Here is a 16,170-nt window from a genome sequence, read left to right as displayed (position 1 = left end):
AATCAACAGGGGGACCATATTAGGTGTACGCTAATAAGCTGTAAAAAAATATCAATTTATAAGACTTGTTCATAAAGAAAACATTTGTTCTTAAGGTATTTTCAAACGGTAATAATCGATCAAATTGTAGACCGGGCAATCTGTGTTCAATACAGGAATGAAAACAAACGAGCGCCACTTTTCACGTCTTGCGCAACTCACAAAAGTGTCCCCAGTTCCGAGTTGGCCTACTTCATCATAGCACAAAGGAATAACCTCAACCATATTCCAAAGACTGGCGAGAGGGGGAAGAAAAAAAATTCTGAACAGTTAGTCCTGGGTTTTGCCTGCTGCATAAGTTCTGTTTTACTCACAGACATGATTCAAACAGTTTTAGAAACTTCAGAGTGTTTTCTATCCAAATCTATGAATACTATGCATATCTTAAATTCTTGGCATGAGTAGCAGGAAGTTGAAATTGGGCACGCCCATTTATCCAAAAGTGAAAATTCTGCCCCCTAGCCTTAAGAGGTTTAACCCCGGATCTGGGATCGTAATCATAGCCTCAAACGAACACATTTCAGAACACATTGCACTAATGGGGGAAAATGCTTAATTGGAATGTCTCTTGTCCAGGTTATTGAGCTTTTGAACGCCAAACAGCGTGGCGTTATTTTAAGTACATCACTATGATTGCTGGCTGGTGGCAGCAGCGGCATTCCGTTTTTGTGTCCTCTCTCTCTGTGCAACCTCTCCTATAATTGAATGAAGCCGTTCTCAGGTAGCGTTAGGGCCCCTTGTGTTAAAGGTTCTAGGGTACGTTCTGCATCTTTCACATTCACTCAGTGTGGTGTCTAATGATAAAGCACATTGATTTTCCTGTAATTGCAATGCTTCACCTTCTTTTGGGGCTGTGGAGAGCGAGAACAGTGGTTATTAAAGGAATAATGGCTAAGCTCTATTTACATTGCTCTGTTTGTAAAAGAAAGAGGAATTAGGTGGGAAAGCGAGGGTTGAGCCACTGCATCTGGTCACCAACAAGAGTCTCTGTGTGTGATTACCTGCCAAGAACACCCCCAGATGGCAACTATTACCTGAGCGCATTAATTACAAATCCAAGAAAGTCCCCTGCTTTAGAGTCATGCACAGGCTTGAGGACACTGGCAGATGTCCTACTGCAGCTACAGCGTGAGTGTCAGTAGTCAGCACATTGAAACATGCAGGCTGCACTACACTATACTAGACATGGTCCCAAATGAGAGGGGAATACAAATCCAATCATATAGAAGCCCAGGAATATGCCTGTGTGAGCAGTATGGGAGGCTCAATAGAAAACTGAAATCCCTTGACTCTACAAAATTATGTGGATATTCAGGGGTAATCCAAGCTATTTTTAGTCGGCAGTGACAGAGGAAAGGGAGGTAGAGCAACTGAGGAGCTCTGGTTAAATGTGTCTGAGAGAGAGGGAAAGAGCACAGCAACAGGGCAGGTACACAGCTGTTGGTGATAGATAACAAATTGTCACAGCAGAGGTAACATGCACAAGGACACTGTAGCATTAATTTACAAATTTATCCACGTATCACCCAGTAGAAGTAGTGAGTTTGTTGTTGTACTGTAATATCTTCCCCTTTTCAGCTAACAGGTAGGCCTAGGCTGTTCTAGCACTTATGGTAAAACTGCATTAACTTCTCTATACTGGGTAAGGCTGAAGAGGGATGCACAGTAGTGAACCATTTCACTTTTCCCTTGCTTCATCCCACACACCTAAATATATTTCACACCTCCCATGTCATTCATTCGCCATGGTGAGCAGGAAATTAGATTACTTCTGACAAAGACTGATCTCTTGGCTGTGAATATATTTGTAACAGAGAGTAAAAACCTCATGTTCAATTCCATTTTAACACCCTAGAGTCGAGTGATGCACCGGTGCGTCAATCTAAGTAACATAATACAATAATCCCCAGAAAAATATGTCAGTTTAAGCTAGAGATATATTCCGCATCTGAGGTGGTAGAGTAGTGGTACACATAGAATGGTTGTCAGACCACAAGACATCCCGAAAATCAGTCTTCACATATAAACGTATTTAGCGTCCAAACGGTTTAACCTACAAAACTAGGATGTTCTCTGTGTACCCCACAAATTTCATGGGACTAGTCTAAGGGTATCCTCTACTGGTTTAAAAAAACAAATGGAAGTATGAAGGTAGTTTTGTACCTACCCAGAAAAGGTGTTAAATCAGTACGTGTACATTTTGTTATTTACAGTTGAAGTCGGAAGTTTACACACACTTAGGTTGGAGTCCTTAAGGTGAAGGCTAATCTTATTATTATTTTAATCTGCGGTTTATCAAATCTCCATTGCAGGTACAGAGACAGAACAGAAAAAAATGTCTGACAGTAAGAATTGAGATATTACTAACACATGGGTTTTTGGCCAGAGGATTGTTTAGCTTTAAACAATGTGAAATTGGCAAAATGACCTTGGTAGGACCTGGATAAAGGAACATTCACAGGAAACCTAGCCAAACTGTACATCCCTGTGGAAACATTTTGGATTCGGTTTAGTCTAATCGGGTTACCTTGGTAAAAATAAATATACTCGCAAAGTAGGACATGGCTCCATGAATGTTCACACAACATCAGTATTAGCCAGCATTCACAAATTGTACTGCCATCCTGTCATTGCTATTCATTCAGGAGACCCTTCATTCAGTTTAATCCAGTTGAGTCCTCTTTTCACAACAGAAACAGTCCGCCTCAAAATAACTATCAGAAAACACAACAAAACGTGGCCTAGTCTATGCATGTACTGCTTCTTGAATTTACGCAGCTAAATCCTCATGCAATATTCTCTTTTCCAAAGTGAAACACACAATGCACTGTTAATTTTAATCTGTTGTTCGGCTTAATAACCTGACTTTGACATCTGATCCCGCTTCGATATACTCATCCTGGGTCCAGTCAGAAAGGTAACAAATGTTTGCAGTCACAGGCTGCTCTGTCTGCATATGTTGAGTGTCTGTTTCTATCTGGTACTTGTTCCGTGTGCAGCCATCTCACCGTTCTGAAAAGCTGTAGACAGAAGCGATTCTCAAGGCTGACAAACAACAGGGAAGCCTATCTGTGTCACGCAGTGTTGGCCATGCAGGGGACACGCAAGGGACACACTGGAATGATATAGCACAGGCTACACTGTTTCAGCAAAGTAAATTACCCAAAAAAGTGAGAAAAACATGTCATAAAAACACACTCCAATCATTGGCAGGAAGATTAATTGAAATAGTAATGGCAGCTGATAATTGCGTAAATAAATATTCTGCCGCCCTTGGGGCATTGAGTTGGTTCTGTAAGCCTAACAGACTGTGACAAGATCGAGTGGATACGAGCTCTTTTTTCACCTCCAGCGGAGGAGCATGGGAGAGAACTGTGTTCTCGTCTTGGCCTTGCTTCAGGTTCTCACTCTATCTCCTATCCATCTCTCTCCAGCCAGGCAGATAAGAGAAGTGGCACGCGATGCCAAAGAAAATGTAGGGTTACTTGCCTAACGCCGGTTCTACGATAATAGAAGTGAGATGTCTCACATTGGGATCCAATCGGCAGATCACTGGGCTCGAAGATCCAATCACACAACATCTGTTGGAGAGAGACAGGTCGAGTGTGAATGAGGTGAGCCCCTCTCCTATATGGTGCCACTTGCCCACCCACTGGTCCTTCTCAAGCATGCCTCTCTTCTTTGCGCTCTAGCGAGACATCTCATTCCTATTATCATAGAACCCAAAAAACCCTGTTTCAAATACTTGCTTTGATGTCTCACATAGGGATATGGCCAACTCCCATATTGCAGACGTGCTCGCCGAAGCCAGGGTAATCCCAAAAGCATCACCTCCACTATCCAATGGGATAGCCATTAACAAAAGAGTGACCCACCCTTACAGGGGGGTGCACAAGACATGAATACTTGGTCCCCCATAGCCATATTCTCATTCTATCGCAGTAGATGCACAAAGCTCGTAATGGAAATAAACGGTGGAGATGATCTTCTTTCAAAAAAAGTGAAGGGTGTCACGTGGAAAGCCATAAGGTGAGGCAATTGTAATTGGTGCTGACCTTAGGCATAAAGGCCGGTTGGGTAACAATATTGCCTTGGATAACCCCGAGGAACACTGTAGACGTGAATGGTGGACTGAGAGTGCATGCAGCACCCCCACTCGCTTTGTGGATGTAGGGCAATCAGCGAAGCCATCTTGAAGGAGAGATATTTCAACTTCACGCTTTGCAGTGGCTCAAAAGTTTGCTGTGAAATTGCCTCAATCCCAATAGATGGTTCCCAAGATAGGGCTAAAGGCTTGGAGACTGGGTGTAAGCTATGCACTCCTTTCATGAAACGACAGAGTGTGTTTACCAACTGTGTTTTTGTCGAAGCCTATATGGATAGGCAGAGATAGCCGCAATATAGACTTTAACAGTAGAGGGCGCCTTCCCTCTGTCCAAAAGGTCCTGCAAGAAGCATAACACCTTGGACACAGAGCATTGGTAAGGAATGATCTGCTTTTGGTCACACCAATTCTCAAAAACACACCACTTGTTTCCATACAGTGAGAGTGTAGAAGGGGCTCTTGTACTCTGGATAGTCTCAATGACTCCGAGAGGCAAGCCTGTCATTCATATTTATCCTCTTATGGGCCAGGCCCAGAGGGCCATGGTTTCTGGGTGAGGGTGGAAAATCTCACTTTACCCGGGCCAAAAGATCCCTGCAAAACGGTAGTTGCCAGTGCTCGTTGTAAAGGAGGAGAAACTCCACTAACCAGAGCTTTCCTGGCCATCGAGGGGCTACCAAGGTGAGGGATAATCCTTGTTCGCTTACTCTGTTCAGAGTGAGGAGAATCAAGCATAGAGGAGTAAATGAGTAGACGCATAGGGACGCATTGGAACGCAGCACTTTCAAAACATGAGGCACGTGTTTTCTATCCTAAGCTGTCAATTATATGCATATTCTAGCATCTTGTCCTGACAAAATATCCCGTTTACTACGGGAACGTTATTTTTCCAAAAATGAAATTACTGCCCCCTAGTCACAAAAGGTTAAGTAAAAATACTTTAAAGTTCTACTTAAGTAGTTATTTGGGGTATCTGTGCTTTACTTTACTATTTATATTTTTTGACAACTTTTACTTTTCCTTCACTACATTCCAAAAGAAAACAGTGTACTTTTACCTCCATTTTCCCTGACACCCAAAAGTACTCATTACATGTTTAATGCTTAGCAGGACAGGAAAATTGTCAAATTCACACACTTATCAAGAGAACAGCCCATGCTTTGCTTGTAAAGGATATCTGACTGTTGGAGTGTGCCCCTTGCTATCTGTAAATAAAAAATAAAAAAAGGTGCTGTATGATTTGCTTAATGTAAGGAAATATTTTTTTTAAATTACTTTTACATTGATACTTATGTAAAACCAAATAGTTTTAGATTCAAGTATTATTTTACTGGGTGACTTTCACTCGAGTCATTTTCTATTAACCTCTGCGCACGGATCGCTACATAAATAGTCATATTAAACATTCATGAAAATACAAGTGTCTCACATGTATCGAAAGCCTAGAATATTGCTAATCCAACTGCGTTGTCAGATTTAAAAAAAGGATTTACTGCGAAAGAATACGATACGATTATCTGGAGGATAGAGCCCCATAAAAACAAAATCACAAACTGCATTGAAATAAATAGTTTACCTTTGACTATCTTCATCTGTTTGCAATCCCAATACTCATTGTTACACAATGAATGATCTTTGGTTCGATAAAATCAATTTTTATAGCCTAACATGAAACATTTTGTGAACCGCTTGTGTTGTGAATTCCGTCTCATTCCATTTTCGACAACACATTCGCGGGTAAATACCCACACAAAACGTGACTTTTTGTTACGATCAACTAGGAGTGGTGGGTGGAATCAGGCGCAGAGAGCAGGGTTCAGTCGTTTGTCAAATTTATTCACCAGCGCAACAAAACGGTCACGCCAATACACAGGGCATATATAAGTTGCCAGTCCAAACAACAGGACAAAAATAGTCTGGAGAATAAAGACACAAATAAATCACACCATCAAACACAGAGTAAGAAAAAACAAGCCCGCACAAATACCCAGCGGGCCTAGTGCCCTTAAATACCCTACAAACAAACCCTAATACAAAACAGGTGTACCCAATTAACCAATAACCAGAACAAACGGAAAGGGAATCGATGGCAGCTAATAGGCTGGCGACGACGACCGCCGAGCCCCGCCCGAACAGGAAGAGGCACCATCTTCGGCGAGGTTTGTGACACTTTTCCAGTCATGTTTGGTTTCATTGCAATCAACTGGTTTGTTTGTAACACAACCAAACCTGATGGGCCATTTCGCAGGACCTATTGACTGAAAGAAACCGATTTGAAAACAACAAGTAATGACATCATTGTGCACCAATGATATGACCACTGTTTCGTTGATTGACTGTATTTTAACCCAATGACCACTGATCGTCTTGAAATCTAGCTGGGTAGATAGCCAATGAGCTGAGGTAAACGGCAATATGCAATGGTTATGTGTTGGAAGACCAACCCATGTAGTAAACTCCGGCGTAAAGAGAGTCATTCGCTGCTGAAGTTTTATACCGGAAGGAGCTACGCATATTACGCACAGCATTGTTTGGTAAAACGCGCAGATTCAGCTGTTTATATATCAATCAGTATGGCTACTAAGTCAGGGAAAGCTAAATCGAAGTCCAGATATACAGGTGTACACACAATTTTAGAAGAAATTGATCGGAAAAGTGAGACAGAGATTGTTGTAGGACGATTCATTTAGCGATTCCCAAGTGGAGGAATATTTTAACGGAGAGGACATGTGTTGGACTGGTAAGTTCTTCTCATGCTCATGCCCTTGTTTGAAATTAATAATCTAAAATATTATTTGTGATTTTTTTAAATTTTATAAGCAATATATAAAAATGTAATGTAAATGAAATGTGAGATGCGTGTGTCTGCCCCCCCCCCACCCCAACACACATCAAATAGCCTATTTGAGGCTGTTGAGGGGAGGGCAGGCCCACAACAATGGCCAAAGTGAAATGGAGACAGTAGATCTAGCTGGTCTGTCATAATATAATAGAGACAGTAGATCTAGCAGGTCTATAATAATATATTCAACCTTATGTCCCTGTACTCTATATATATATATATATATATAAATGTCTGTTTATTATACCTGTTGATACTCACTTTACAGCAGAAAGAGACTGCTATGGCACCTGGCATCAGCAGCACAATATTGTGTAGAGCTTTGGCAAAGTGGGTGGGGTTATATCCTTCCTGTTTGGCCCTGTCCGGGGGTGTCATCGGATGGGGCCACAGTGTCTCCTGACCCCTACTGACTCAGCCTCCAGTATTTATGCTGCAGTAGTTTATGTGTCGGGGGGCTAAGGTCAGTTTGTTATATCTGGAGTACTTCTTCTGTCTTATCCGGTGTCCTGTGTGAATTTCAGTATGCTCTCTCTTTCTTTCTCTCTCTCGGAGGACCTGAGCCCTAGGACCATGCCTCAGGACTACCTGACATGATGACTCCTTGCTGTCCCCAGTCCACCTGGCCATTCTGCTACTCCAGTTTCAACTGTTCTGCCGGTGATTATTATTATTTAACCATGCTGGTTAAATACACAGACAGAAGAGGACTGGCCACCCCTCATAGCCTTGTTCCTCTCTAGGTTTCTTCCTAGGTTTTGGCCTTTCATCTGGAGTTTTTCCTAGCCACCGTGCCTCTACACCTGCATTGCTTGCTGTTTGGGGTTTTAGGCTGGGTAACTGTACAGCACTTTGAGATATCAGCTGATGTACGAAGGGCTATATAAATACATTTGATTTGATAGAGGACTGAGGGTCTTCCAAGTATTGAAAGTGTGTAAATAGTTACCCATGTTGTTTTGTAAATTTATATATTTTTTTCTTCAAATTATTTTTGGGGTGGGGTGTGTTAGAATACCATTTTGGCATTTTGTATATAGTTATTTATTTCTAAATGTATACCTTCACCAATTTGGCCACTTGGGTACATTTAGGCTACTTGTGTGGGACACCTGGGTTACTTCATGATAAATGTCATGTAGCACACTCATTTTGGAAGTTATCATTCTGAAACGTTGCACAAGTACTGTTGCCCTCTTATATGTTTCACTGAAATTGTCCCCATCATCCTATCTGAATGTTTGTTTTATCTTGTTCATTTTAAAGATGATACAACAAGAAAAATTTAAAAACTATTTTCTTCATTGTATTATCTAAACCAGATCTATTGTGTTATATTCTCCTACATTCAATTCACATTTACACAAACTTCAGAGTGTTTTCTTTCAAATGGTATCAAGAATATGCATATCCTTGGTTCTGTGCCTGAGCTACAGTCAGTTAGATATGGTTATGTCTTCAGGCGGAAATTGAAAAAAGTAGAGGGTTAGCTCTAAGAGGTTATTAAGTACAATATATTGCCCTTTTAATCTCCCCCGAGACACCTGGCAAACTTAATGGGTTATGTAATCATCTGGCAAAGTGGATTTTCTTTTGTTGACATGTAGCTAGCTAGCTAAACAGAGGACCGGCATAATCACAATATTTATTGCTACCAATTCAAACATTGCCATATCTATTACATGAATTTGCAGGAAGTTAAAACTAACCAACTAGGTCCAATGTTAGCGAGCTAAACTAGCAAATGGATTTCTGATTAGAATAATATTACTACACAGATCATACACCTAATGTTAGCTAGCATGCTAACATTTGCTAGCTAGCTAACAGTACACTTACCATGCAATGAAAATGACTTTGATCAAATTAGAAACTTAGAATACCTGAAAAATGTAGCTAAACTCTTACCTGTATACATGGATGACCACTTCAAGGCAGACTAGAACAATTTAACTATGTTTTGTTTGTAGCTACATCTTATTTGGCCAGCGTTGTGTGAAGTCCCTCTGGTTCCCACTAACCGTGGTCTGTGCAGAAAGTAGCCCATCACTTTTTCCAACTGATCTGTCGATAGCATCTGCTAAATTCAGGGCATCAATGTTGTGAAAAGTAGCAATACTTTTTTAGTTCTCGGTGGCTAACAGTATATCTTTCAAAAACAGCGTGGAAGAAAGGACTATTAACATATACTGAACAGCTCACGTTATAGACAGAAGCATGCTACATGGCAGACTAATTCAAACTCATCCCCCGGCATGTCCAGCCCATCCATTATCTCAGCCAATCATGGCTAGCGGGAAGGTTCTGTAACGGGTTGAGTGACTGGTTGCCGGGAAGTCAGGCGCAGGAGAGAAAAGATGGGTGATAATAGGAGAACTTTAATATACACCCTGGCCCAAAGGCACAGGCGAGGCAGCACAAAGCACAACCACGGTAACATGAACCTGATTAAACAAACTAACTTAAGTTTGAAACAAACCTAGCGCAAGCCAGCCTGTAGCGTAACACCCTCACAAAGAACAATTCCACACACAGACATGGGGGAAACAAAGGGAAATATACATTTAGTCTGATGAGGGAATGTGAACCAGGTGTGCGGGACAACAAGACAAAACAAATGGAAAATGAAAGGTGGAGCAGCTATGGCTAGAAGACCGGTGACGTCGACCGCCGAACGCCGCCCGAACAAGGAGAGGGACCGACTTGTCGTGACAGGTTCCTGTCTTTTTCAGTGGCTAAACCAAGGCTCCTAATTTAACAATTGTTTGTTATTCATGCACATGAAAGTTCACGTGTTCCAGAAGGCATTTCTTCCCCCAAAAAAAGTCTGTTTACTTTCAAATGCTTCTCCTGTGAAGAAGTGACGTGTGACATATGCTTAGTTTTGTCACGGTTCATGAATTCTCTCTCTCTCTCTCTCTCTCTCTCTCTCTCTCTCTCTCTCGCGGCTGACTCCTGGATGACACGCTACGTTGGAGCAATGCCCCCACCGAATAACATCGGACCGACACCCCTCCGGCACAAACAACCGATTAGGCGGGCAACCGGGCGGAGGCGTTACCCCTTCTAAGGCCGTTTTGACCCTCGATTCAACCTCCCATGTGAGTGTGGAGACCACTAGGGTCCCGGGTAGGATGCACTCGGGAGTGGATGGGCGTTCGGAATGGTCAAAAATGCGAGAAAGGGAATCGGGTTTGACATTCTTGGAACCCGGGCGATACGAGAGAGAGAAGTCAAAACGTCCGAAAAAGAGTGCCCACCGCGCCTGCCTGGAGTTGAGTCGCTTGGCGGTTCTGATATATTCTAAATTTTTGTGATCGGTCCAAACTATAAAAGGTACCCCCGAACCCTCTAACCAATGGCGCCACTCCTCCAGTGCTAACTTCACTGCTAACAACTCTCTGTTGCCAATGTCGTAGTTGCATTCCGCAGGTGATAACCGATGGGAAAGGAACGCGCAAGGGTGCATCTTGTCAACAGAAGAGGAACGTTGGGAAAGTACCGCACCTACCCCCACCTCTGAAGCGTCCACCTCCACCACGAACTGACGCGAGGGATCGGGAGCTATGAGGATGGGAGCCGAAACAAAGCGTCTCTTGAGTTTGGCGAATGCAGCCTCGGCTGTATCGGACCACCTGAACGTCACTCTGGGGGAGGTTAAGGCGGTAAGAGGAGCGACTATCTGGCTAAAGTTGCGAACGAAACGCCGGTAGAAATTGGCGAATCCCAGAAACCTCTGTAGGGCCTTACGGGAATCTGGGCTTGGCCGCAAGATGGCTGGGGCCCCCTGTTCATGAATCCACTGCCTCTCTCTCTCTCTTTCTCTCTTTCTTTCTCTTTCTCTCTCTCTCCCGTGTTTGTGTGGGCGTGGTTCCCAATCTCGGCCTGATTGTCTGTGCCAGCTGGAATCACTTATCTTCCCTTTATATGTTCTGTAACCAGTGTTTCTTGTTGTCAGATCGTTGTTACTTCTCTGAGGTTGTGTCGTGTGTCTGTGCTCATCTCTCACCGCCCTTGGGTGGATTATCTGCTGTGCTTCCTCCTACCCATCTGGACACACTCCCCTGGATTTCTCAACACGCTATCATAGGAAGATGCGCCCTAGTCCCTGGGTCGGATTCCGTCTGAGTACAGTCTGTCTGTCCTGTTGCTGCTGTAAACTGTATTCATTAAACCATCGTTGCTTGCATCTTGCATCCGCCTCTGTATTGTCACAAGTTTTCTGAAATGAGTCACATTTACACTAAACACTGGGACAAAGCACAGAGCTCAAAGCAGTGGACAACAATCATTCTTAATCCTGAGATTGAATGTGTCATACTGCACATCACGACTCTGACTAACATACCTAAATTACTTTTCCCTATCCTGGAACCACCATAATCATGTGTGACAGTGGACGTGGAAGGCTGCATTAGCCCACATTCTCACCTGCCAGATAAATGCAAAGTAAATGACGTACAGGAAAACCCACAGAGGCTTTCCATGGTGGGCTACAGACTAGCGGTTTATAGATTTATAGTGTCTATTCCCCAACCCTACTCCCACACTTGCTTCTGGAGACCATCAATTCCTCTTTTAAATGTACTATTTTCTAACAAGCTATGTGGTACAACAACAGCCAAAAAAAAATAATGTTTATGGTTTGATGCTGCTGCCAGTTATTTATTATTTTATTCCAAATAACATCTGTGTTGAAGAGAAAATCTCAGATAAATCACAATGGAATTAGGATGATCACATTGATATCAAGCAGAAGGAAATATATTTATTCCACTCAGAGCGCAGATACATAATTTGTATGATCATTAATGATGGAAGCTAAACAACTGCTTTGAAGGACCATATGTTTCCTTGATAAAACATAATTTGACAACACATTTTAATGAGATAGTTGTGGCATTTCAATGATATCAGTGCTGTGTCCTGAAATGTTGCATAATGGGTTTACCTCATTACTACAGTAGCTACATAACAGTTTCTCCACATAAGCAACAGACTACACATAAAGAGACACTTTATATTGAATGATAGCAGTCATCGTACTCTATAAGATGTCAATTAAATGTCCATTGCTAATTGTAACCAAAATAAGATCAATAGTTATCCCAAACCAAATGCTAAATTTGGCCAACTACAGTAGTGTTTAAAAATAAATTAAACTAACATTAGGGATTTAAAGGTGGAGTCTGTCTGTCGGTGGGCAACAGGGCATCAGGTGCAATTTTTGGGGGGAAGGATATTTATGAAACATATGGCTCAGATTTCTATTGACATCTGATGGCTCATTTAAAATATGTCAGAGGACACAATGTGACAGTTCATCTGACACCTTAGGCGATGCATAGTGTAGAGACATGTGAGAGAGGAGACGAGGACGGTGGCTACTCCTCTCCTTCCTCTGACCCTGAATGTCCAATAGCCCCCATCCCTCAAATGACTGTCATTTCTCATTAGGGTAGAGGGTTAACAAATGGACTAATTTAGCTTATTTTTAAAATCTAGTGGCCAATGTTGATGTCCACAACTACACTGAAAATTAATTAGCATAAAAAAAATATCAACATCTGTCTGTTTAAGCTATTTTTTTGCATGGTCTGCATTTCAACCCACAGCATCCGCCGATGTCGGCCTCCTAACTGCGTGGTGGAAGGTGGCAGCGCTACAGCAGTGTTTGTCAGACCAGAAGACATCCAAGACATCTTAGCCCAAACGGTTGAGAATAAAAACTAGTTCTAAAGAGCGGAGACTCATGAACACAAATGTGTCCTCCGACACCCACAAGCTTCACTGGACTCGTCTCAAGGTAACTCAGGTAACCCACGTTCATCTGAACAAACAATAGTACGCAAGTATAAACACCATGGGACCACGCAGCCGTCATACCGCTCAGGAAGGAGACGCATTCTGTCTCCTAGAGATGAACGTACTTTGGTGCGAAAAGTACAACAGCAAAGTACCTTATGAAGATGCTGGAGGAAGCAGGTACAAAAGTATCTATATCCACAGTAAAACAAGTCCTGTATCGACATAACCTGAAAGGCCGCTCAGCAAGGAAGAAGCCACTGCTCCAAACCCGCAATAAAAAAGCCAGACTACGGTTTGCAACTGCACATGGGGACAAAGATCGTACTTTTTGGAGAAATGTCCTCTGGTCTGATGAAACAAAAATAGAACTGTTTGGAAAATGACCATTGTTATGTTTGGAGGAAAAAGGGGTAGGCTTGCAAGCCGAAGAACATCATCCCAACCATGAAGCACGGGGGTGGCGGCATCATGTTGTTGGGGTGCTTTGCTGCAGGAGGGACTGGTGCACTTCACAAAATAGATGGCTTCATGAAGGAGGAAAATTATATATTGATTATATTGAAGCAACATCTCTAGACATCAGTTAGGAAGTTAAAGCTTGGTAGCAAATGGGTCTTCCAAATAGACAATGACCCCAAGCATACTTCCACAGTTGTGGCAAAATGGCTTAAGGACAACAAAGTCAAGGTATTGGAGTGGCCAACGCCCTGACCTCAATCCCATGGAAAATGTGTGGGCAGAACTGAAAAGGCACGCGTGAGCAAGGAGGCCTCCAAACCTGACTCAGTTACACCAGCTCTGTCAGGAAGAATGGGCCAAAATTCAACCAATTTATTGTGGGAAGGTTGTGGTAGGCAACCCGAAACGTTTGACCCAAGTTTAAGCAATTTAAAAGGCAACGATACCAAATACTAATTGAGTGTATGTAAACTTCTGACTCACTGGGAATGTGATGGAAGAAATAAAAGGTGAAATAAATCATTCCCTCAAATATTATTCTGTCATTTCACATTCTTAAAATAAAGTGGTGATCCTAACTGACGTAAGAATTTTTACTAGGATTAAATGTCAGGAATTGTTTAAAACTGAGTTTAAATGTATTTGGCTAAGGTGTATGTAAACTTCTCACTTCAATTGTATATATATTTACTGGTTCTTATATAGCTAACACTAAGAATTCTTAGTCATGGCTGGTTCCACCCCTCCCTTGCAGATCAGTGGGCATCAGACGCCATCTTTGGGTACATCTCGTGGTTATCTGCACCTGGTGTTGTTTTAACCCAACCCGGCTTAGTTTCCCAAACACAATATTGTTCTACTCCTAAACTGTTTCTAGTAAAACCCATGTCCTTAACCATATGCTCAGATTAGCTGCAGGGAGCTAGAGTGGAGACCATAGAAACTCAGCATAGAAACTCAGCATTAGTAGAACAGAAGTGTCTTACTATTTTTTAAGTATTAACTATTAATATCAAACAAATCAGATAAACAGGTAATTTTTCTCTCACAGCACACAGCCAAGACAACACAGTAGTGGCTTCGGGACAAGTCTCTGAATATCCTTGAGTGGCCCAGCCAGAGCCTGGACTTGAACCCAATCGAACATCTCTGGAGAGACCTGAAAATAGCTGTGCAGGACATTCCACATCTAACCTGACAGAGCTGCAGGGAAGAATGGGAGAAACTCCCAAAAATACAGGTCTGCCAAGCTTGTAGTGTCATACCCAGGAAGACAAAAGGCTGTAATCGCTGCCAAAGGTGCTTCAAGAAAGTACTGAGTAAAGGGTCTAAATACTTATGTATTCTGTAACCCCCCCCCACCCACCCAGCGTTAAAACCCTCAGTGTTGTTCATGAACAGAAAACTGCACTATACTACAATGCCATCTGTTGTTCTTCAGCCATCAGGTGTTTGGTGTATCTCTTATTAGCATGCCTGTCAAGTTCAATGTGTCTAACAGCTACAGAGTGCAGGTTAGTCCATAATAAACTAATAGGAGAGCACTAAAGGATTTAGTTAGAGGTTCTATTTATGCTTGAGTGCATATCTTTAATTATAAAACTATTGTGGTTTGTGGTAAAGGGTGTGCATTATGTAGATTTTTTTGTTTGCATAACTCCTCTTCACATTAACATAATGCTCTTAAAATTCTGAGTTAAGTATTTTAAATGCACATATTTTGAGTGAATACATGAATACCAGGTCAGAGTCTGATGACAGGGCTTCTCAATGAGGGGGTGTTGAATTGGAAGGGGAGGAGAGAATAAGACTAAGTGGGTGGCACACCGGTCAGATCTAAGCCTTTTTGATAACTCCTCAGAGTCCTAACCATTAGGCCACCCCCTCTCTCTCTCGATCCCTTCCTCCCCCTGTTAAATAAATGAGGAGAGGCTCATTTTTACTCCACTGCCTTCAAGAGCTCAGGCACAACAGTCCGAAAAGCAGAGATGTCTGAGGTGGCAGATGAAGAGGACATATCAAAGTGCTGAATGAAGGGGAAGCAAAATACAGTACATCTGCCCAAAGGCAAGGATCACTCACTTTCTGGGTATCACTGGCACTGAAGCCTTTTGATATAGTGTTAGATGACAGCTATTTTGTAAAGGTTTGTTTTGGGGGGCTGTGTTTAACCATGGTCTTGCAAAGCTGTGTTTGTTTAAGATCAACTACAACCCAGGCCTATCTGAGCACCATCAATTAGCCTAAACTTTCCCTGAAGTCCCATGTGAATGGATAAACTCCAAGCAGACAACACTCCCCAACACCCTCAGTTTTCATTGATGAAAAAGGTTGTTTTTCGTGTTTGTTTGTAAAATTGTAAAAAATGTTACATTTCAACTTGGTACATGCAGCAGTAATGTGAATAGCAGAATATTACAGATGACAGATTTTAAATCCTGCATTATCCATCATAGCACATTAAATTGAAGTACGTCTGAGGAAATCAGAAACCCCCACTGACCTATCAGGTGTTTTTCTGTGTAAGCCCCCATTTCCAGCAAAGGCAGGCTGAGACAATGCTGATTTTCCCAAAAGAGTTAGCTCTGATTCATACTTCACATGAACCTGATGAACCAAAAAGTCCTATAGGATTCCAATAAAAACAATCTTATTAGAATCCAATAGAAATTCTTCTAAGGTTTTGAAACTTATCCTATAGGTAGCCTCACAAAACTTCCATCATACATTCTAGAGTTTAAATATAATGTAGGATAGGTTTCAAAATCTGATAGGATTTTTCTATTGGATTCTTGGATAGAATTCCATAGAACTGGTTCCAATGATTTAATAATAATTAGACCAAATTCCATAGGACTGGCTCCAATTCTTTAATAATTATTTAAGATTATTTGCACTCATTTCCTGTACATGGACA

The sequence above is a fragment of the Oncorhynchus tshawytscha genome, linkage group LG06 (assembly GCF_018296145.1).
Source record: "Oncorhynchus tshawytscha isolate Ot180627B linkage group LG06, Otsh_v2.0, whole genome shotgun sequence".
Classification (NCBI taxonomy): Eukaryota; Metazoa; Chordata; class Actinopteri; order Salmoniformes; family Salmonidae; genus Oncorhynchus; species Oncorhynchus tshawytscha.
This window is presented reverse-complemented; position numbering follows the sequence as displayed.